Consider the following 22,949-nt stretch of genomic DNA (forward strand, 5'->3'; position numbering starts at 1 on the left):
ATCAAAAGGAAGGTTCAAGTCTGTGAGTTGAATTCATAAAGCACAGGGTAGTTTCTGAGAATGTTTCTGTCTAGTTCAAATGTGAAGATATTTCCTTTTCCAACATAGGCCTCAAAGCTCTCCAAATATCCACTTGCAGATCCCATAAAAAGGGTGTTTCAAAACTGCTCTATCAAAAGGAAGTTTCAACACTGTTAGTTGAATGCGCACATCACAAAGAAGTTTCTGAGAATGCTTCTGTCTAGTTTTTATGTGAATATATTTCCTTTTCCAGCATAGTCCCCAAAGCTCTCCAAATATACACTTGCAGATTCTAGAAAGAGAATGTTTCAAAACTGTTCTCTCAAAAGGCAGGTTCAACTCTGTGAGTTGAATGCACTCATTGCAGAAAATTTTCTGAGGATGTTTCTGTCTTGTTTTTATGTGATAATATTTCCTTTTCCAACATTGGCCTCTAAGTGCTCCACATATCCACTTGCAGATTCTACAAAAACATTATTTCAAAACTGCTCTATGGAAAGGAAGGTCCAAGTCTGTGAGTTTAATGCACTCATCAAAAGATGTTTCTGAGAATGCTTCTGTCTAGTTTTTATGTGAAGATATTTCCTTTTCCAGCATCGGCCTCAAAGCGCTCCAAATATCCACTTGCAGATTCTACAAAGAGAGTTTTCCAAAACTGTTCTACCAAAAGGAAGGTTCAACTCTGTGAGTTGAATGCACACATCACAAAGAAGTTTCAGAGAAAGCATCTATTTAATTTTTGTAAGAAGATGTTTCCTTTTCCAGCATAGGCCTCAAAGTGCTCCAAACATGCACTTGCAGATTCTACAAAAGGAGTGTTTCAAAACTGCTCTATGAAAAGTTAGGTTCAAGTCTGTGAGTTGAATGGACACATCACAGATACTTCCTTTTCCATCATAGACCTCAAAGCACTCTATATATCCACCTGCAGATTCTTTAAAAAGAGGGTTTCAAAACTGTTCTATTAAAAAGAGGGTTCAACTCTGTGAGTTGAAAGCACTCATAACAAAGAATTTGATGAGAATACTTCTGTCTAGTTTTTATGTGAAGATATTTAATTTTCCAGCATAGGCCTCAAAGCGCTCCAAATGTCCACTTGCAGACTCTACAAAAAAAGTGTTTCAAAACTGCTCTAACAAAAGGAAGGTTCAAGTCTGGGAGTTGAATGCACTCATCACAAAGAAGTTTCTGAAAATGCTTCTGCTTATTTTTCATGTGAAGATATTTCCATTTCCAGCATAGGCTTCAGAGTGCTCCAAATATCCACTTGCAGATTGTACAAAAACAGTCTTTCAAAACTGTTCTTTCAAAAGGAAGGTTCAGCTCTGTGAGTTGAATGCACTCATCACAGGGAAGTTTCTGAGAATGCTTCTGTCTAGTTTTTATGTGAAAATATTTCCTTTTCCATCCTAGGCCCCAAAGTGCTCCAAATATCCACTTCCAGATTCTACAAAAAGAGTATTTCAAAACTTTTCTATAAAAAGGAAGTTTCAACTCTGTGAGTTGAATGCACTCATCACAAATAATTTTGTGAGAATGCTTCAGACTAGTCTTTATGTGAAGATATTTCCTTTTCCAGAATAGGCCTCAAAGTGCTCAAAATATCCACTTGGAGATTCTAGAAAAAGAGTGCTTCAAATCTGTTCTATCAAAAGGAAGGTTCAAATTTGTGAGTGAAATGCACTCATCACAAGGTAGTTTCTGAGAATTCTTCTGACTATTTTTAATGTGAAGATGTTTCCATTTCCAGCATAGGCCTCAAAGCACTCCAAATATCCACTTGCAGATTCTACAAAAAGAGAGTTTCAAAACTACTCTATCAAAAGGAAGGTTCAAGTCTGAGTTGAATGCACTCATCAAAAAGGAGTTTCGGAGAATGCTTCTGTCTATTTTTTATGTGAAGATATATCCTTTTAAAGTGTACACCTGAAAGCGCTCCAAATATCCACTTGCAGATTCTACAAAGAGAGTGTTTCAAATCTGTTATATCAAAAGGAAGGTTCAACTCTGTGAGTTGCATGCACTCATCACAGAGAAGTTTCTGAGAATGCTTCTGTCTGGTTTTTATGTGAAGATATTACCATTTCCATCATAGGTCTCATTGCACTCCAAATATTCATTTGCAGATTCGGCAAAAATAGTGTTTCAATACTGCTCTATCAAAGGGAAGATTCAACTCCGTGAGTTGAATGCGCACATCACAAAGAAGTTTCTGAGAATGCTTCTGTCTAGTTTTTATGTGAAGATACTTACTTTTCCAGCCTAGGCCTCAAAGCACTCCAAATATTCACTTGCAGATGCTACAAAAAGAGTGTTTCAAAACTGCTCTATGAAAAGAAAGGTTCAAATCTGTTAGGTGAATGCACTCATCATAAAGAAGTTTCTGAGAATGCTTCTGCTTAGTTTTTATGTGAAGATATTTCCCTTTCCAGCATAGGCCTCAAAGCACTCCAAATATCCACTTGCAGATTGTTCAAAAGAGTGTTTCAAAACCGTTCTGTCAAAAGGAAGGTTCAAATCTATGAGTTGAATGCAGTCGTCACAGAGAAGTTTCTGAGAATTCTTCTGTCTAGTTTTTATGAGAAGGTATTTCCTTTTCCATCATAAGCGCCAAAATTTTCCAAATATCCACTTGCAGATTCTACAAAAAGAGTGTTTCAAAATTCCTCTAACAAAAGTAAGGTTCAAGCCTGTGATTTGAATGAACGCATCCCAAAGTAGTTTCTGAGAATGCTTCCATCTAGTTTTTATGTGAAGTTATTTACTTTTCCAGCACAGGCCTCAAAGCGCTCCAATATCAACTTGCAGATTGTACAAAAAGAGTGTTTCAAAACTGTTCTATCAAAGGAAGGTTGAATTCTGTGAATTGAATGCGCACATCAAAAAAAGTTTCTGAGAATGCTTCTGTCTAGTGTTTATGTGAAGATATTTCCCTTTGCAGGATAGGCCTCACAGCACTGCAAATATTTACTTACAGATTCTACAAAAAGAGTGTTTCAAAACTGTTCTATCAAAAGGAAGGTGCAACTCTTTGAGTTGAATGCACTCATCACAAAGAAGTTTCTGAAAATCCTTTTGTCTGTTTTTTATGTGAAGATATTTCCGTTTCCAGCATAGGCCTCAAAGCCCTCTAAATATCCACTTGCAGATTCTACAAAAAGAGTGTTTGAAAACTGCTCTATCAAAAGGATGGTTTAAGCCTGTGATTTGAATTCACTCATCACAAAGAAGTTTCTTAGAATGTTTCCGTCAATTTTTTTCTGTGAAGATATTTCCGTTTCCAGAATAGGCCTCAAAGTGCTCCAAATATCCACTTGCAGATCCTACAAAAAGACTGTTTCAAAACTGCTCTATTAAAAGGAAATTTCAAGTCTGTAAGTTGAATGCATAAAGCACAGTGAAGTTTCTGAGAATGATTCTCTCTAGTTTTTATGTGAAGATATTTCCTTTTCCAGCATAGGCCTCAAAGTGCTCCAAATATTCAGTTACAGATACCACAAAAATGGTCTTTCAAAACTGCTATATCAAACGGAAGGTTCAACTACGTTAGTTGAATGCACTCATCACAAAGATGTTTCTGAGAATGCTTCTGTCTAGTTTTTATGTGAAGATGTTTCCTTTTCCAGCATAGGCCCGAAAGCGCTCCAAATATCCACATGCAGATTTTAAAAAAGGTTGTTTCAAAACTGCTCTATCAAAAAGAAGTTTAAACTCTGTGAGTTGAATGCGCTTATCTCAAAGAAGTTTCTGAGAATGCTTCTGTCTAGTTTTTATGTGAAGATATTTACTTTTCCAGTATAGGCCTCAAAGCGCTCCAAATATCCACTTGCAGATTCTACAGAAGGGTGTTTGCAAACTGCTCTATCAAAAGTATGGTTCAACTCTGTGAGTTGAATGCACACATCACAAAGAAGTTTCTGAGAATGCTTCTGTTTAGTTTTTATGTGAATATATTTCCTTTTCCAGCACAGGCCTCAAATTGCTCCAAATATCCACTTGCAGATTCTACAAAAATGGTGTTCCAAAGCTGCTCAATCAAAAAGAAGGTTCAATCTGTGAGTTGAATACAATCATTACAGAGAAGTTCCTTGGAAAACTTCTTTCTAGTTTTTTGTGAAGATATTTCCTTTTCCATCATAGGCCTTAAAGTACTCCAAATATCCACATGCAGATTCTACAAAAAGAGTGTTTCAAAACACTTCTATGAAAAGGAAGGTTCAACTGTGTGAGTTGAATGCACTCATCACAAAGAAGTCTCTGAGAATGCTTCTGTCTAGTTTTTGTGTGAAGATACTTTCTTTTCTAGCATAGGCCGCAAAGCCCTCCAAATATAAATTGCTGATCCTACAAAAAGTGTGTTTCAAATCTCTTCTATCAGTAGGAAAGTTCAACTCTGTGAGTTGAATGCACTCATCACAGAGAACTTTCTGAGAATGCATCTGTCTAGTTTTTATGTGATGATATTTCTTTTTCCATCATAGGTCTCAAAGCATTCCAAATATAAACTTACAGATTGAACAAAAAGACTGTTTCAAAACTGTCCTATCAAAAAAAAGATTCAACTCTGTGAGTTGAATGCACTCATCACAAAGCAGTTTCTGAGAATGTTTCTGTCTAGTTTTTGTGTGAAGATATTTCCTTTTCCAGCATAGGCCCCAAAGCACTCCAAGTATCCACTTCCAGATTCTACAAAGAGAGTGCTTCCAAAGTATTCTATCAAAAGGAAGTTTCAACTCTGTCAGTTTAATGCACTCTTTCTGAGAATGCTTCTGTCTAGTTTTTATGTGAAGATATTTCCTTTTCCCGCATAGACCTCAAAGCACTCCAAATATCCACTTGCAGATTGTACGAAAAGGGTGTTTCAAAACCGCTCTATCAAAAGTAAGGTTCAATTCTGTGAGTTGAATGCACACATCACAAAGAAGTTTCTGAGAATGCTTCTGTCTAGTTTTTATGTGAAGATATTTCCTTTTCCAGCATTGGCCTCAAAGCACTCCAAATATCCACTTGCAGATTCTACAAAAAGGGTGGTTGAAAACTGCTCTATCAAAAGTAAGCTTAGACTCTGTGAATTGAATGCACACATCACAGTGAAGTTTCTGAGAATGCTTCTGTTTAGTTTTTATATGAAGATATTTCCTTTTCCAGCTTAGGCCTCAAAGCATTCAATCTATCCACCTGCAGAATCTACTAAAAGTGTGTTTCAAAACTGCTGATTCAAAAGCAAGGTTAAACTCTGTGAGTTGAATGTGCATATCACAAAGAAGTTTCTGAAAATGCTTCTGTCTAGTTTTTATGTGAAGATATTTTCGTTTATAGCATAGGCCTCATAGCGCTCCAAATATCCACCTTCTGATTCTACCAAAAGAGTTTTTCAACTGCTCTATCAAAAGGAAAGTTCAACTCTGTGAGTTGAATGCACTCATCACAAAGATGTTTCTGAGAATTCTTCTGTGTAACTTTTATGGGAAGACATTCCATCTTCCAACATAGGGCTCATAGCGCTCCAAATATCCACTTGCAGATTCTACAAAAAGAGTGTTTCAAAACTTTTCTATCGAAAGAAAATTTCAACTGAGGGAGTTCAATGCACTCATCACAGAGAAGTTTATGAGAATGCTTCTGTCTAGTTTTTATGTGAAGATATTTCCTTTTCCATTATAGGCCTCAAAGCACTCCAAATATCCACTTGCAGATTCTACAAAAAGAGTGGTTCAAAACCGTTCTATCAAAAGAAATGTTCAACTCTGTGAATTGAATGCACTCATCAAAAAGGAGTTTCTGATAGAGATTCTGTCTTGTTTTTATGTGAAGATATTTCCTATTCCAGCATAAGCCTGAAAGTGTTCCAAATATCGACTTGCAGATTCTACAAAAAGAGTGTTTCAAATCTGCTCTATCAAAAGGCAGGTTCAAGCCTGTAAGTTGAATGCACACATCTCAAAGAAGTGTCTGAGAATGCTTCAATCTAGTTTTTATGTGAAGTTGTTTCCTTTTCCAGCAAAGGCCTCAAAGCACTCCAAATAATAACTTGGAGATTCTACAAAAAGAATGTTTCAAAAGTGTTCTATCAAAAGGAAGGTTCAACTCTGTGAGTTGACTGTGCACATCACAAAGAAGTTTCTCAGAAGGCTTCTGTCTAGTCTTTATTTGAAGATATTTCCTTTTGCAGCATAGGTCTCAAAAACCTGCAAATATCCACGTGTATATTCTATAAAAAGAGTGTTTCAAAATTGTTGCATGAAAAGAAAAGTACAATTCTGTAAGTTGAATGCACTCATCATAGAGAAGGTTCTGAAAATGCTTCTGTCTAATTTTTATGTGAAGATATTTCCTTTTCAATCATAAGCCTCAAAGTGCTCCGAATATCCACTTGAAGATTCTAAAAAAAGAGTGTTTCAAATTTCCTCTATCAAAAGGATGGTTCAAGTCTGTCAGTTGAATTCAGTCATCACAAAGAAGTTTCTTAGAATGCTTCCATCGAGTTTTTATGTGAAGATATTTTCTTTTCTATCTTAGGCCTCAAAGCGCTCCAAATATCCACGTGTAGTTTCCACAAACAGAGTGTTTCAAAACTGCTGCATCAAAAGGAAAGTTCAAGTCTGTGAGTTGAATGCATAAAGCAGAGGGAAGTTTCTGAGAATGCTTCTCTCTAGTTTTTATGTGAAGATATTTCCTTTTCCAGCATAGGCCTCAAAGCACTCCAAATATCCACTTGCAGATTCCACAAAAATGGTGTTTCAAAACTAATATATCAAATGGAAAGTTCAACTCCGTTAGTTGAATGCACTCATCACATAGAAGTTTCTGAGAATGCTTCTCTCTAGTTTTTATGTCACGATATTTCCTTTTAAAGCATAGGTGTCAAAACGCTCCAAATATCCACTTGCAGATACTACAAAAAGGGTGTTTCGAAACTGCTCTATCAAAGGTAAGGTTCAACCCTGTGAGTTGAATGCACACATCACAAAGAAGTTTCTTAGAATTCTTCTGCTTAGTTTTTATGTGAAGATATTTCCTTTTCCAGCATAGGCCTCAAAACATTCCAAATATCCACTTGCAGATTCTACAAAAAGTGTGTTTCAAAACTGCTGTTTCAACGCAAAGTTTCAACTCTGTGAGTTGAATGCACACATCACAAAGAAGTTTCTGAGAATGCTTCTGTCTACTTTTTATGTGAAGATATTTCCTTTTCTTGCATAGGCCTCATAGCGCTCCAAATATCCACTTTCAGACTCTGCCAAAAGAGTGTTTCAAAACTGCTCTATTAAAAGAAAGTTCAAGTCTGTGAGTTAAATGCATTCATCATAAAGATGTTTCTGTGAATTCTTCCGTCTAGCTTTTTGTGAACATATTTCCTTTTCCAGCTTAGGTCTCAAAGCGCTCAAAATATCCACTTGCAGATCCTACAAAAAGAGTGTTTCAAAACTGTTCTATCAAAAGAAAGGTTCAACTAAAGGAGTTCAATGCACTCATCACAGAGAAGTTTCTGAGAATACTGCTGTCTAGTTTTTATGTGAAGATATTTCCTTTTCCAGAATAGGCCTCAAAGCACTCCAAATATCCACTTGCAGATTCTACAAAAAGCGTTTCAAAACTGCTCTATCAAAAGGAATGCTCACCTCTGTGAATTGAATGTGCTCATCACAAAGAAGTTTCTGAGGATTCTTCTGTCTAGTTTTGATGTGAAGATATTTCCGTTTCCAGCATAGGCCTCAAAGTGATCCAAATATCCACTTGCAGATTCTACAAAAACAGAGTTTCAAAACTGCTCTATCAAAAGGAAGGCTCAAATCTGTGAGTTGAATGCGCTCATCACAAAGAAGTTTCTGAGAATGCTACTGTCTATTTTTAATGTTAAGATATTTCCTTTTCCAGCATAGGCCTCAAAGTGCTCCAAATATCCACTTGAAGATTATTGAAACAGAATGTTTTAACACTGTCCTATCAAAAGGACGGTTCAACTCTGAGAGTTGAATGGACTCATCACATAGACGTTTCCCAGAATCCTTCTGTTTAGTTTTTGTGTGTAGATGTTTCCATTTCCAGCATAGGCCTCAAAGAGCTCCAAATGTCCACTTGCAGATTTTACAGAAAGGGTGTTTCAAAGCTGCTCTATGAAAGGGAATTTTAAACTCTGTGAGTTGAATGCACTCATCACAAAGGAGTTACTCATAATGCTTCTGTGTAGTTTTTATTTTAAGATATTTAATTTTCCAGTATAGTCCTCCAAGCGCTCCAAATATCCACTAGCAGATACTACAAAAAGTGTGTTTCAAAACTGCTCTATCAAAAGTATGGTTCACCTCTGTGAATTGAATGCACATATAACAAAGAAGTTTCTGAAATGCTTCTGTTTTGTTTTCATGAGAAAATATTTCCTTTTCCATCATAGGCCTCAAATCTCTCCAAATATCCACCTGCAGATTCTACAAAAAGTGTGTTTGAAAAGTGTTCTATCAAAAGGAAAGCTCAACTCTGTGGGTTGAAATCATTCATCATAGAGAACTTTCTGAGAATGCATCTGTCTATTTTTTATGAGAAGATATTTACTTTTCGAGCATAGGTCTCAAAGCATTCCAAATATCCACTTGCAGATTCTACTAAAAGTGTGTTTCAAAACTGCTGTTTCAAAAGTAAGGTTCAACTGTGTGAGTTGAATGTGCACATCTCAAAGAAGTTTCTGAGAATGCTTCTGTCTAGTTTTTATGTGAAGATATTCAATTTTCTAGCATAAGCCTCATAGCACTCCAAATATCCACTTTCAGATTCTACCAAAAGAATTTTTCAAAACTGCTCTATCAAAAGGAAATTTCAAGTCTGTGAGTTGAATGCACTCAACACAAAGATATTTCTGAGAATTCTTCTGTCTAGTTTTTATGTGAAGATATTTCCTTTTCCAGCATAGGCCTCAAGGGCTCCAAATATCCACCTGTAGATTCTACAAAAAGAGTGTTTCAAAACTGTTCTATAAAAAGAAAGTTTCATCTCAGGGTGTTCAGTGCACTCATCACAGAGAAGTTTCTGAGATTACTTCTATCTAGTTATTATGTGAAGATATTTCCTTTTCCATCATAGGCCTCAAAACGCTCCTAATATCCACTTGCAGATTCTACAAAAAGAGTGTTTCAAAACTGTTCTATGAAAAGGAAGGTTCAATTCTTTGAGTTGAATGCACTCATAAAAAAGAAATTTTCGTGAATGCTTCTGTCTTGTTTTTATGTGAAGATATTTCGTTTTCCAGCGTAGGCCTCATAGTGCCCCAAATATGCACTTGCAGATACGACAAAAAGAGTGTTTCAAAACTTCTCTATCAAAAGGAAGGCTTAACTCTGTGAGGTGAATGCGCTCATTGCAAAGAAGTTTCTGAGAATGATTCTGTCTAATTTTTGTGTGAAGATATTTCCTTAACCAGCATAGGCCTCAAAGCACTCCAAATATACACTTGTAGATTCTACAAAAAGAGTGTTTCACAACTGCTCTATTTAAAGGAAGTCTCACCTCTGTGAGATGAATGTGCTTATCACAAAGAAGTTTCTGAGAATGCTACTGTCTAGTTTTCATATAAAGATATAACCCTTTCCAAGATAGGCCTCAAATCGCTCCAAATATCCAACGCAGATTCTACAAAAAGAGTGTTTCAAAACTGTTCTTTCAAAAGGAAGGTTCAACTCTGAGATTTGAATGCACTCATCACATAGAAGTTTATCAGAATGCTTCTGTCTAATTTTTATGTGAAGATATTTCCTTTTATATCATTGGCGTCAAAGCACTCCAAATATCCACTTGCAGATTTTATAAAAGAGGTGTTTCAAAACTGCTCTTAAAAAGCAAAGTTAAACTCTGTGAGTTCAACTCACTCATCACAAAGAAGTTTCTGAGAATGCTTCCCTCTAGTTTTTATGTGAAGATATTTACTTTTCCAGTATAGGCCTCAAAGCACTGCAAATATCCACTTGCAGAGCCTACAAAAAGGGTGTTTCAAAACTGCTCTCTCAAAAGTATGGTTCAAATCTGTGAGTTGAATGCACACATCAAAAAGAAGTTGGTGAGGATGCTTCTGTTTCGTTTTTATGTGAAGTTATTTCCTTTTACCTCATAAGCCTCTAAGAGCTCCAAATATACACTTGCAGATTCTGTAAAAACAGTGATGCAAAACTGTTCTATCAATAGGAAGGTCCAACTCTGCGAGTTTAATGCCCACATCATAAAGAAGTTTCTGAGAATGCTTCTGTTTAGTTTTTCTGTGAAGACATTTCCTTTTCCAGCATAGGCCTCAAAGCATTCCAAATATCCACTTGCAGATTCTACTAAAAGTGTGTTTCAAAACTGCTGTTTCAAAAGGAAATTTCAAATCTGTGAGTTGAATGCGCCCATCATAAACAAGTTTCTGAGAAAGCTTCTGTCTAGTTTTTATGTGAAGATATTTCCTTTTCCAGCAAATGCCTCATAGCACTCCAAATATCCACTTTCAGATTCCACTAAAAGACAATTTCAAACTGCTCTATCAAAAGGAAAGTTCAATTCCGTGAATTGAATGCACTCATCGCAAAGATGTTTTTGAGAATTCTTCTATCTAGTTTTTATGTGAAGATATTTCCTTTTCCAGGGTAGGCCTCAAAGCACTCCAAAAATCCACTCGCAGATTCTACAAAAAGAGTGTTTCAAAACTGTCCTATCAAAAGAAATTTTCAACTCAGTGAATGCAATGCAATCATCACAAAGAAGGTTCTGAGAATGCTTCTGTCTAGTTTTTATGTGAAGATATTTCCTTTTCCAGCATAGGCCTCAAAGGGCTACAAATATCCACTTGCAGTTTCTACAAAAAGGGTGTTTCAAAACAGCTCTGTCAAAAGGAAGGGTCGATTCCGTGAGTTGAATGCTCACATTACAAAGAAGTTTCTGAGAATGCTTCAATCTAGTTTTTATGTGAAGTTATTTCCTTTTCCAGGATAGACCTCAAAGCGCTCAAAATATCCAACTGTAGATTCTACAAAAAGAGTGTATCAAACCTGTGCTATCAAAGGGAAGGTTCAACTCTTTGATTTGAATGCATAAAGCACGAGGAAGTTTCTCAGAATGCTTCTGTCAAGTTCTTATATGAAGATATTCCTTTTTCCAGTGTAGGCCTCAAAGCACTCCAAATATCCACCTGCAGATTTTACAAAAAGTGTGCTTCAAAACCGCTTCATCAAAACGAAGGTTCAAATATGTGAGTTGAATGCACTCATCACTAAGAAGTTTCTGAGAATGCTTCAGTCTAGTTTTTATGTGAAGATATTTTCTTTTCCAGCATAGGCCTCAAAGCGCTCAAAATATCCACTTGCTGATTCTGAAAAAAGGGTGTTTCAAAACTGCTCCATCAAAAATACTGTTCAACTCTGTGAAATGAATGCACACATCACAAAGAATTTTCTGAGAATCCTTTTGTTTAGTTTTTATGTGAAGGTATTTCCTTTTCCAGCATAGGCCTCAATGAGCTCCAAATATTCACTTGCAGATTCTACAAAAAGGGTGTTTCAAAACTGCTCTATCAAAAGGAAGGTTCAACTCTTTGACTTCAATGCACTCATCACAGAGAAGTTTCTGAGCATGGTTCTGTCTAGTTTTTATGTGAAGATATTTTCTTTTCCATCATAGGCCTCAAAGCTCTCCAAATATCCACTTGCAGATTCAACAAAAAGAGTGTTTCAAAACAGTTCTGTGAAAAGGAAGGTTCAACTGCATTAGCTGAATGTACTCATCACAAAGAAGTTTCTCAGAATATTTCTCTGTAGTTTTAATATGAAGATATTTCCTTTTCCAGCAGAGGCCTCAAAGCGCTACAAATATCCACTTGCAGATTCTACAAAAAGGGTGTTTCAAAACTGCTCTATCAAAAGTCATGTTCAACTCTGCAAGTTGAGTGCACACATCACAAAGAAGTTCCTGATAATGCATCTGTTTAGTTTTTATGTGAAGATATTTCCTTTTCCATAAAAGGCCTCAAAGCGCTCCCAATATCCACCTGCAGATTCTACTAAAAGTGTGTTTCAAACTGCTGTTTCAAAAGGAAGGTTCAACACTGTGAGTTGAATGCACACATCACAAAGAAGTTTCTGAGAATGATTCTGTCCAGTTTTTATGTGAAGGTATTTCCTTTTCCAACAAAGGCCTCATAGCGCTCCAAATATCCACTTTCAGATTCTACCGAAAGAGTGTTTCAAAACTGCTCATTCAGATAGAAGGTTCAAGTCTGTGAGTTGCATGCACTCATCACAAAAAAGTTTCTGAGAATGTTTCTGCTCATGTTTTATGGGAAGATATTTCCTTTTCCAGCACAGGCCTCAAAGATCTCCAAATAATCTCTTGCAGATTCTACCAATAGAGTGTTTCAAAACTGTTCTATCTAAAGGAATCTTGAACTCTGTGTGTTAAATGCAATCATCACAGAGAAGTGTATGAGAATTCTTCCGACTAGTTTTTATGTGAAGATATTTCCTTTTCCAGCATAGGCCTCAAAGTGCTCAAATATCCACTTGCAGACTCTACAAAACGGGTGTTTCAAAACTGTTATATCAAACGGAAAGTTCAACTCTGTGAGTTGAATGCACTCATCACAAAGAAGTTTCTGAGAATCCTTTTCTCTAGTTTTTATGTGAGGATATTTCCTTTTCCAGCATAGGCCTCAAAGCCCTAAAAATATCCTTTTGCAGTTTCTACAAAAAGAGTGTTTCAAATCTGCCCTTTCAAAAGGAAGGTTCAAGTCTGTGAGTTGAATGCATAAAGCACAGGCAAGTTTCTCAGAATGCTTCTGTCTAATTTTTATGTGAAGATATTCCTTTTTCCAGCATAGGCCTCAAATCCCTCCAAATGTTCACTTGCAGATTCTACAAAAAGAGAGTTTCAAAACTGCTCTATCAGAAAGAAAGTTCAAGTCTGTGAGTTGAATGCACTCCTCACAAAGTTGTTTCTGAGAATTCTTCTATCTAGTATTTATGTGAAGACATTTCCTTTTTCAGCATAGACCTCAAAGAAATAAAATATCCACTTGCAGGTTCAACAAAAAGAGTGTTTCAAAACTGTTCCATCAAAAGGAAAGTTCAACTCTGTGGGTTTAATGCAATCATCACAAGGACATTTCTGAGAATGCTTCTATCTAGTTTTTATGTGAAGATTTTCCCTTTTTGCAGCATAGGCTTCAAATCGCTCCAAATATCCACTTGCAGATTCTACAAAAAGAGTGTTTGAAAACTGTTCTATCAAAAGGAAGGTTCATCTCTTTTAGTTGAATGCACACATCACAAAGAAATTTCTGTGAATGCTTGTGTCACATTTTTTGTGAAAATATTCCCTTTTCCCTCATAGGCCTCAAAGTGCTCCAAATATCCACTTGCAGATTCTACAAAAAGAGTGTTTCAAAACTGCTCTTTCAAAAGGAAGGTTCAAGTCCGTGAGGTGAATCCACTCATCACAAAATGTTTCTGAGAATGGTTCTGCTTAGTTTTTATGGGAAGATATTTCCTTTTCCAGCACAGGCCTCAAAGCACTCCAAATAATCTCTTGTAGACCCTACAAGGAGAGTGCTTCAAAACTGTTCTATGAAAAGGTATGTTGAACTCTGTGAGTTGAATGCAATCATCACAGAGAAGTGTCTGAGAATGCTTCCGTCTAGTTTTTATGTGAAGATATTTCCTTTTCCAGCACAGGCCTCAAAGCGCTCAAATATACACTTGCAGTTTCTACAAAAAGAGTGTTTCAAAACTGTTCTATCAAAAGGAAAGTTCAACTCTGTGAGTTGAATGCACTCATCACAAAGAAGTTTCTGAGAATGCTTTTGTCTAGTTTTTATGTGAGGATATTTCCTTCTCCAGCATAGGCTTCAAATCCCTCCAAATATCTACTTGCAGATACTGCAAAAAGAGTGTTTCAAATCTGCTCTTTCAAAAGGAAGGTTGAAGCCTGTGAGTTGAATGCATAAAGCGCAGGGAAGTTTCTCAGAATGCTTCTGTCTAGTTTTTATGTGAAGACATTCCTTTTTCCAGCATAGGCCTCAAATCTCTCCAAATGTCCACTTGCGGATTCTATAAAAAAGGTGTTTCAAAACTGCTCTATCAAACGGAAGTTTCTACTCTGTTAGTTTAATGCAGCCATCACAAAGAAGTCGCTGAGGATGCTTCCGTCTAGTTTTTATATGAAGATATTTCCTTTTCGAGCATAGGCCTCAAAGCCTTCCAAATATCCACTTGCAGATTCTACAAAAAGAGTGTTTCAAAAATGTTCAATCAAAAGGATGGTTCAACTCTGTGAATTGAATGCACTTATCACAAAGAAGTTTCTGAGAACACTTCCACTTAGATTTTATGTGTAGATATTTCCTTTTCCATCGTAAGCCTCAAAGAGCTCCAAATATCCACTTGCAGATTCTACAAAAATAGTGTTTCACAACTGTTCTATCAAAAGGAAGGTTCAACACTGTGAGCTGAATGCATTCATCACAAAGAAGTTTCTAAGAAGGCCTCTGTCCAGTTTTTCAAAGCACTCCAAATATCCACTTGCAGTTTCTACAAAAAGAGTGTTTTAAATCTGCTCTTTCAAAAGGAAGCTTCAAGTCTGTGAGTTGAATGCATAAAGCCCAGGGAAGTTTCTGAGAATGCTTCCGTCTAGTTTTTATGTGAAGATATTCCCTTTGACAGCATAGGCCTCAAATCGCTCCAAATATCCACTTGAAGAATCTACAAAAAGGGTGTTTCAAAAATGCGCTATCAAAAGAAAAGTTCTGCTCTGTTAGATGAATGCACGCATCCCAAAGAAGTTTCAGAGAATGCTTCTGTCTAGTTTTTATCTGAAGATATTTCCTTTTCCAACTTAGGCCTCAAAGCACACCAAATATCCACTTGCGGATCTACAAAAAGTGTGTTTCAAAACTTCTCTGTCAAAGGGAAGGTTCAAGTCTGTGAGTACAATGCAATCATCATAGAGATGTTTCTGAGAATGCTTCTGTATAGTTTTTAGGTGAAAATATTTCCTTTTCCAGTGTAGGCCTCATAGTGCTCCAAATATCCACTTGCAGATTCTACAAAAAGAGTGTGTCAAAACTGCTCTATCAAAAGGAAGGTTTAAGTTTGTGAGTTGAATTCACTCATCAATAAGAACTTTGTGAGAATGCTTCTGCTTAGTTTTTATGAGAACATATTTCCATTTCCAGCATAGGCCACAAAGCGCTCCAAGTATCCACTTTCAGATTCTATAAAGAGAGTGTTTCAAAACCGTTCAATCAAAAGGAAGGTTCACCTCTGTGAATTGAATGCACTCATCACAGAGAAGTTTCTGAGAATGCTTCTGTCTAGTTTTTATGTGAAGATATTTCCTTTTCCAGCATTGGCATCAAAACACTCCAAATATCCACTTGCATATTCTACAAAAATAGTGTTACAAAACTGTTCTATCAAAAGGAAGTTTCAACTCTGTGAGTTCAATGCACTCATCACAAAGAAGTTTCTGAGAATGCTTCTGTCTAGTTTTTAGGTGAAGATATTTCCTTTTTCATCATAGGCCTCAAATCTCTTCAAATATCCACTTGCAGATACTACAAAAAGAGTGTTTCAAAACTGCTCTATCAAAAGGAATGCTCAAGAGTGTGAGTTGAATGCATAAAGCGCAGGGAAGTCTCTGAGAATGCTTCTGTCTAGTTCTTATGTTCAGATATTCCCTTTATGCAGCATAGGCCTCAAATTGCTCCAAATATAAACTTGCAAATTCTACAAACAGAGTGTTTCAAAACTGTTCTATCAAAAGGAAAGTTCAACCCTGTGAATTGAATGCACTCATTACAAAGAAATTTCTGAGAATGCTTCTGTCTAGTTTTTATGTGAAGATATTTCCTTTTCCAGCATAGACCTCAAAATGCTCCAAATATCCACTTGCAGATTCTACAAAAAGACTGTTTCAAAACTGTTCTATCAAAAGGAAAGTTCAACTCGGTGAGTTAAATGCACACATCACAAAGAAATTTCTGAGAATGCTTTTGTCTAATTTTTCTGTGAGGATATTTCCTTTTCCATCATAGGCCTCAAAGCGCTCCAAATATGCACTTGCAGCTTCTACAGAAAGAGTGTTTCAAATCTGCTCTTTCAAAAAGAAGGTTCAAGAGTGTAAGTTGAATGCACAAAGCGCAGGGAAGTTTCTCAGAATGCTTCTGTCTAGTTTTTATATGAAGATATTCCTTTTTCCAGCATAGGCCTCAATGAGCTCCAAATAATCTCTTGTAGATTCTTCAAAGAGAGTGTTTCATAACTGACTCATCACAGAGAAGTTTCTGAGAATGCTTCCATCTAGGAATTATGTGAAGATATTTCCTTTTCCAGCATAGGCCCCAATGCGCTCCAAATATCCACTTGCAGATTCTAAAAAAAGAGTGTTTGAAAACTTTTCCATCAAAGGAAAGTTTCAACTCTGTGAGCTGAATGCATTCATCCCAAAGAAGTTTCGGAGAATGCTTTTGTCTCGTTTTTATGTGAGGATGTTTCCTTTTCCAGCACAGGCTTCAAAGCACTCCAAATATCCACTTGCAATTTCTACAAAAAGAGTTTTTCAAATCTGCTCTTTCAAAAGGAAGTTTCGAGTCTGTGAGTTGACTGCATAAAGCACAGAGAAGTTTCTGAGAATGCTTCTATCTAGTTTTTATGTGAAGATATCCCCTTTTTCACCATAGGCCTCAAATCGCTCTAAATATCCACTTGCAGAGTCTACAAAAAGGGTGTTTCAAAACTGCCCTATCAAAAGGAAGGTTCAAGTCTGTGAGTTGAATGCATGAAGCATGGGGAAGTTTCTGGGAATGCTTCTGTCTAGTTTTTATGTGAAGATTTCTCTTTTTGCAGCATAGGCCTCAAATCGCTCACAATATCCACTTGCAGATTCTACAAAAAGAATGTTTCAAAACTGTTCTATCAAAAGGAAAGTTCAACCCTGTGAGTTGAATGCACTCGTCACAAAGAAATTTCTGAGAATGCTTCTGTCTAGTTTTTATGTGAAGATATTCCCTTTTCCAGCATAGGCCTCAAATTGCTAAAATTATCCACTTGTAGATTCTATAAAAAGAGTGTTTCAAAACTGCTCTATCAAAAGGAATGTTCAAGTCTCTGAGTTGAATGCACTCATCACAAAAATGTTACTGAGAATGATTCTGCTTAGTTTTTATGGGAAGATATTCCCTTTTCCAACATAGGCCTTAATGCGCTCCAAATAACCTATTGTAGATTCTACAAAGAGAGTGATTCAAAACTCTTCTACCAAAAGGAAGGTTGAACTCTGTGAGCTGAATGCACTCATCACAGAGAAGTGTCTGAGAACGCTTCTGTCTAATTTTTATGTGAAGATATTTCCTTTTCCAGCATAGGTCTCAAAGCACTCCAAATATCCACTTGCAGATTCTACAAAAAGAGTGTTTCAAAACTGTTCTATCAAAAGGAAGGTTCAACTCTGTAAGCTGAATGCATTCATCACAAAGAAGTTTCGGAGAATGCTTTTGTCTAGTTTTTATGTGAGGATATATCCTTTTCCAGCATAGGCCTCAAAGCACTCCAAATATCCACTTGCAATTTCTACAAAAAGAGTTTTTCAAATCTGCTCTTTCAAAAGCAAGGTTCAAGTCTGTGAGTTGAATGCATAAGGCACACTGAAGTTTCTGAGAATGCTTCCGTCTAGTTTTTATGTGAAGATATTCCCTTTTACACCACAGGCCCCAAATCGTTCCAAATATCCACTTGCAGATTCTACAAAAAGGGTGTTTCAAAACTGCTCTATCAAAAGGAAGTTTCTAGTCTGTTAGATGAATGCACGCATCACAAAGAAGTTTCAGAGAATGCTTCTGTCTAGCTTTTATGTGAAGATATTTCCTTTTCCAGATTAGTCCTCAAAGCACACCAAATATCCACTTGCAAATTCTACAAAAGGAGTGTTTCAAAACTGCTCTATCAAAAAGAAAGTTCAAGTCTGTGAGTACAATGCGCTCATCATAGAGATGTTTCTGAGAATGCTTCTGTATAGTTTTTATGTGAAGATATTTCCTTTTACAGCGTAGGCCTCAAAGTGCTCCAAATATCCACTTGCAGATTCTACAAAAACAGTGTCTCAAAACTGCTATATCAAAAGGAAGGTTTAAGTCTCTGAGTTGAATGCACTCATCACTAAGAACTTTGTGAGTATGCTTCTGCTTAGTTTTTATGAGGACATATTTCCATTTCCAGCATAGGCCTCAAAGCGCACCAAGTATCCACAGTCAGATTCTACAAAGAGAGTGTTACAAAACTGTCCTAAAAAAAGGAAGTTTCAACGCTGTGGGTTCAATGTACTCATCACAAAGAAGTTTCTGAGAATGTTTCTGTCTAGTTTTTAGGTGAAGATATTCCCTTTTTCATCATAGGCATCAAATCGCTCCAAATATACAATTGCAGATTCTACAAAAAGAGTGTTTCAAAACTGCTCTATCAAAAGGAAGGTTCAAGTCTGTGAGTTGAATGCATGAAGCACGAGGAAGTGTCTGGGAATGCTTCTGTCTAGTTTTTATGTGAAGATTTCTCCTTTTGCAGCATAGGCCTCAAATCGCTCAAAATACCCACTTGCAGATTCTACAAAAAGAATGTTTCAAAACTGTTCTATCAAAAGGAATGTTCAAGTCTGTGAGTTGAATGCACTCATCACACAGAAATTTCTGAGAATGCTTCGGTCTAGTTTTGATGTGAAGATATTTCCTTTTCTAGCATAGACTTCAAAGCGCTCCAAATATCCACTTGCAGATTCTACAAAACGAGTGTTTCAAAACTACTCTATCAAAAGGAATGTTCAAGTCTGTGAGTTGAATGCCCTCATCACAAAAATATTTCTGAGGATGATTCTGCTTAGTTTTTATGGGAAGATAATTCCTTTTCCAGCATAGGCCTCAATGAGCTCTAAATAATCTCTTGTAGATTCTACAAAGAGAGTGTTTCATAACTGTTCTACCAAAAGGAAGGTTGAACTCTGTGATTTGAATGCACTCATCACAGAGAAGTTTCTGTGAATGCTTCTGTCTAGTTATTATGTGAAGATATTTCCTTTTCCAGCATAGGCCTTAAGGCGCTCCAAATATCCACTTGCAGATTCTACAAAAAGAGTGTTTCAAATCTGTTCCATCAAAGGGAAGGTTCAACTCTGTGAGGTGAATGCATTCATCACAAAGAAGTTTCGGAGAATGCTTTTGTCTACTTTTTATGTGGGGATATTTCCTTTTCCTGCGTAGTCCTCAAAGCGCTCCAAATATCCACTTGCAGTTTCTACAAAAAAAGTGTTTCAAATCTGCTCTTTCAAAAGGAAGTTTCAAGTCTGTGAGTTGAATGCATAAGGCACAGGGAAGTTTCTGAGAATGCTTCTGTCTAGTTTTTATGCGAAGATATCCCATTTTTCACCATAGGCCTCAAATCGGTCCAAATATCCACTTGCAGATTCTACAAAAAGGGTGTTTCAAAACTGCTCTATCAAAAGGAAGGTCTACTCTGTTAGTTTAATGCACACATCACAAAGAAGATAGGAGAATACTGTCCAGTTTTTATGTGAAGGTATTTCCTTTTCCAGCTTAGCCCTCAAATCGCACCAAATATAAACTTGCATATTCTACAAAAAGACTGTTTCAAAACTGCTCTATCAAAAGGAAATTTAAAGTCTGTGAGTACAATGCACTCATCACAAAGAAGTTTCTGAGCATGCTTCTGTCTAGTATTTATATGAAGAAATTTCCTTTTCAAGCATAGGCCTCAAAGCATTCCAAATATCCACTTGCAGATTCTACAAAAAGAGTGTTTCAAAACTGTTCAACCAAAAGGTTGGTTCAACTCTGTGATTTGAACTCACTCATCGCAATGAAGTTTCTGAGAATACTTCCGTCTAGGTTTTATGTGAAGATATTTCCTTTTCCATCATAAGCCTCAAAGAGCTCCAAATATCCACTTTCAGATTCCACTAAAACAGTGCTTCACAACTGTTCTATCAAAAGGAAGGTTCAACCCTGTGAGCTGAATGCGTTCATCACAAAGTAGTTTCTGAGAAGGCCTCTGTCCAATTTTTATATGAAGATGTTTCCTTTTGCAGCATAGTCCTCAAAGTGCTCCAAATATCCACTTGCAAATTCTACAAAAAGAATGTTTCAAAACTGCACTATCAAAAGGAAGGTTAAACTCTGTGAGTTGAAATCATAAAACATAGAGAAGTTTCTGAGAATGCTTCTGTCTAGTTTTTATGAATACATATTTCCATTTCCAGCATTGGCCTCAAAGCGCCAAAAATATCCAACTGCAGATCCTACAAAAAGGGTGTTTCATAACTGCTCTTTCAAAAGCAGGGTTCAACTCTGTGAGTTGAATGCACACATCACAACGAAATTTCTGAGAATACTTCTGTCTAGTTTTTATGTGATGGTATTTCCTTTTCCTGCATAGGACTCAAAGCGCTCCAAATATCCACTTTCAGGTTCTACAAAAAGTGTGTTTCCAAACTGTTCTATCAAAAGGAAGGTTCAAGTCTGTGAGTTGAATTCATAAAGCACAGGGAAGTTTCTGAGAATGCTTCTGTCTGGTTTTTATGTGAAGATATACCCTTTTCCAGGCTAGGCCTCAAAGTGCTAAAACTATCCACTTGCAGATTCTACAATATGGTGTTTCAAAACTGCTTTATCCAAAGGAAGTTTCAATTCTGTGAGTTGAAAGCACACCTCACAAAGATGTTTTTGAGAATGCTTCAGTATAGTTTTTATGTGAAATTATTTCTTACTCCAGCATAGGCCTCAAGCAATCCAAATATGCACTTGCAGATTCTACAAGAAGATTGTGTCAGAATTGTTCTATCAAAAGGAACTTTCAACCCCGTGAGTTGAATGCACTCATCACAAAGAAATTTCTGAGAATGCTTCTGTCTAGTTTTTAGGTGGAGATATTTTCTTTTCCAGCATAGGCCTCAAAGCCCTCCAAACATCCACTTGCAGGTTCTACAAAAAGTGTGTTTCAAAACTAGTCTATCAAAAGGAAGGTTCAACTCTGTTTGTTGAATGTACCCATCCCACAGAAGTTTGTGAGAATGTTTCTGTCTGGTTTTTAGTTGAAGATATTTCCTTTTTCATCATAGGCCTCAAATCGCTCAAAATATCCACTTGCAGATTATACAAAAAGAGTGGTTCAATACTGCTCTATCAAAAGGAAGGTTCAAGCCTGTGATTTGAATGCATAAAGCACAGGGAAGTCTCTGAGAATGCTTCTGTCTAGTTCTTAAGTTAAGATATTCCCTTTATGCAGCACAGGCCACAAATCTCTCCAAATATCCACTTGCAAATTCTACAAACAGAGTGTTTCAAAACTGTTCTATCAAAAGGCAAGTTCAAACCTGTGAGTTGAATGCACTCATCACCAAGAAATTTCTGAGAATGCTTCCATCTAGTTTTTATGTGAAGATATTTCCTTTTCCAGCATAGGCCTCAAATTGCCCCAAATATCCACTTCCAGATTCTACAAAAAAAAGCGTTTCAAAACTGTTCTATCAAAAGGAAGGTTCAACTCTTTGAGTTGAATGCACTCATCCCAAAGTAATTTCTGAGAATCCTTCTGTCTAGTTTTTATATGAAGATATTTCCTTTTCCATCTTTGATTCAAAGCGCTCGAAATACCCACTTGCAGAATCTACAAAAAGAGTGTTTAAAAACTGCTCTATCAAAAGGAATGTTAAAGTCTGTGAGTTGAATGCACTCATCACAAAAATGTTTCTGAGAATGATTCTGCTTAGTTTTTATGGGAAGATACTTCCTTTTCCAGCATAGGCCTCAATGCACTCCAAATAATCTCATGTAGATTCCACAAAGACAGTGATTCAAAACTGTTCTACCAAAAGAAAGGTTGAACTCCGTGAGTTGAATGCACTCATTACAGAGAAGTGTCTGAGAATGCTTCCGTCTTGTTTTTATATGAAGATATTTTCTTTTCCAGCATAGGCCTCAAAGCGCTCCAAATATCCACTTGCAGATTTGACAAAAAGAGTGTTTCCAAACTGTTCTATCAAAAGGAATCTTCAAGGCTGTGAGTTGAATGCACTCATCACAAAAATGTTTCTGAGAATGATTCTGCTTAGTTTTTCTGGGAAGATACTTCCTTTTCCAGCATAGGCCTCAAAGTGCTCCAAATATCCACTTGCAGGTTCTACAAAAAGAGTGTTTCAAAACTACTCTATCAAAAGGAATGTTCAAGTCTGTGAGTCGAATGCACTCATCACAAAAAAGTATCTCAGAATGATTCTGCTTATTTTTTTATGGGAAGATACTTCCCTTTCCAGCATAGGCCTCAATGTGCTCCAAATGATCCCTTGTAGATTCTACAAAGAGAGTGTTCCATAACTGTTCTACAAAAAGGAAGGTGGAACTCTGTGAGGTGAATGCACTCATCACAGAGAAGTATCTGACAATGCTTCCGTCTAGTTTTTATGTGAAGATATTTCCTTTTCCGGCATAGGCCTGAAAGCGCTCCTAATATCCACTTGCAGATTCTACAAAAAGAGTGTTTCAAAACTGTTCCATCAAAAGGAAGGTTCAACTCTGTGAGCTGAATGCATTCATCATAACAAGTTTCAGAGAATGCTTTTGTCTAGTTTTTGTGTGAGGATATTTCCTTTTCCAGCATAGGCCTCAAAGCGCTCCAAATATCCACTTGCAGTTTCTACAAAAACAGTGTTTCAAAACTGCTCTTTCACAACGAAGTTTCAAGTCTGTAAGTTGAATGCATAAAGTACAGAGAAGTTTCTGAGAATGCTTCTATCTAGTTTTTATGTGAAGATATCCCCTTTTTCAGCATAGGCCTCAAATCTCTCCAAATATCCACTTGCAGATTCTACAAAAAGGGTGTTTCAAAACTGCCCTATCAAAAGGAAGGTTCTACTCT

The sequence above is a fragment of the Pongo abelii genome, chromosome 15 (genome assembly GCF_028885655.2).
Source record: "Pongo abelii isolate AG06213 chromosome 15, NHGRI_mPonAbe1-v2.0_pri, whole genome shotgun sequence".
Classification (NCBI taxonomy): Eukaryota; Metazoa; Chordata; class Mammalia; order Primates; family Hominidae; genus Pongo; species Pongo abelii.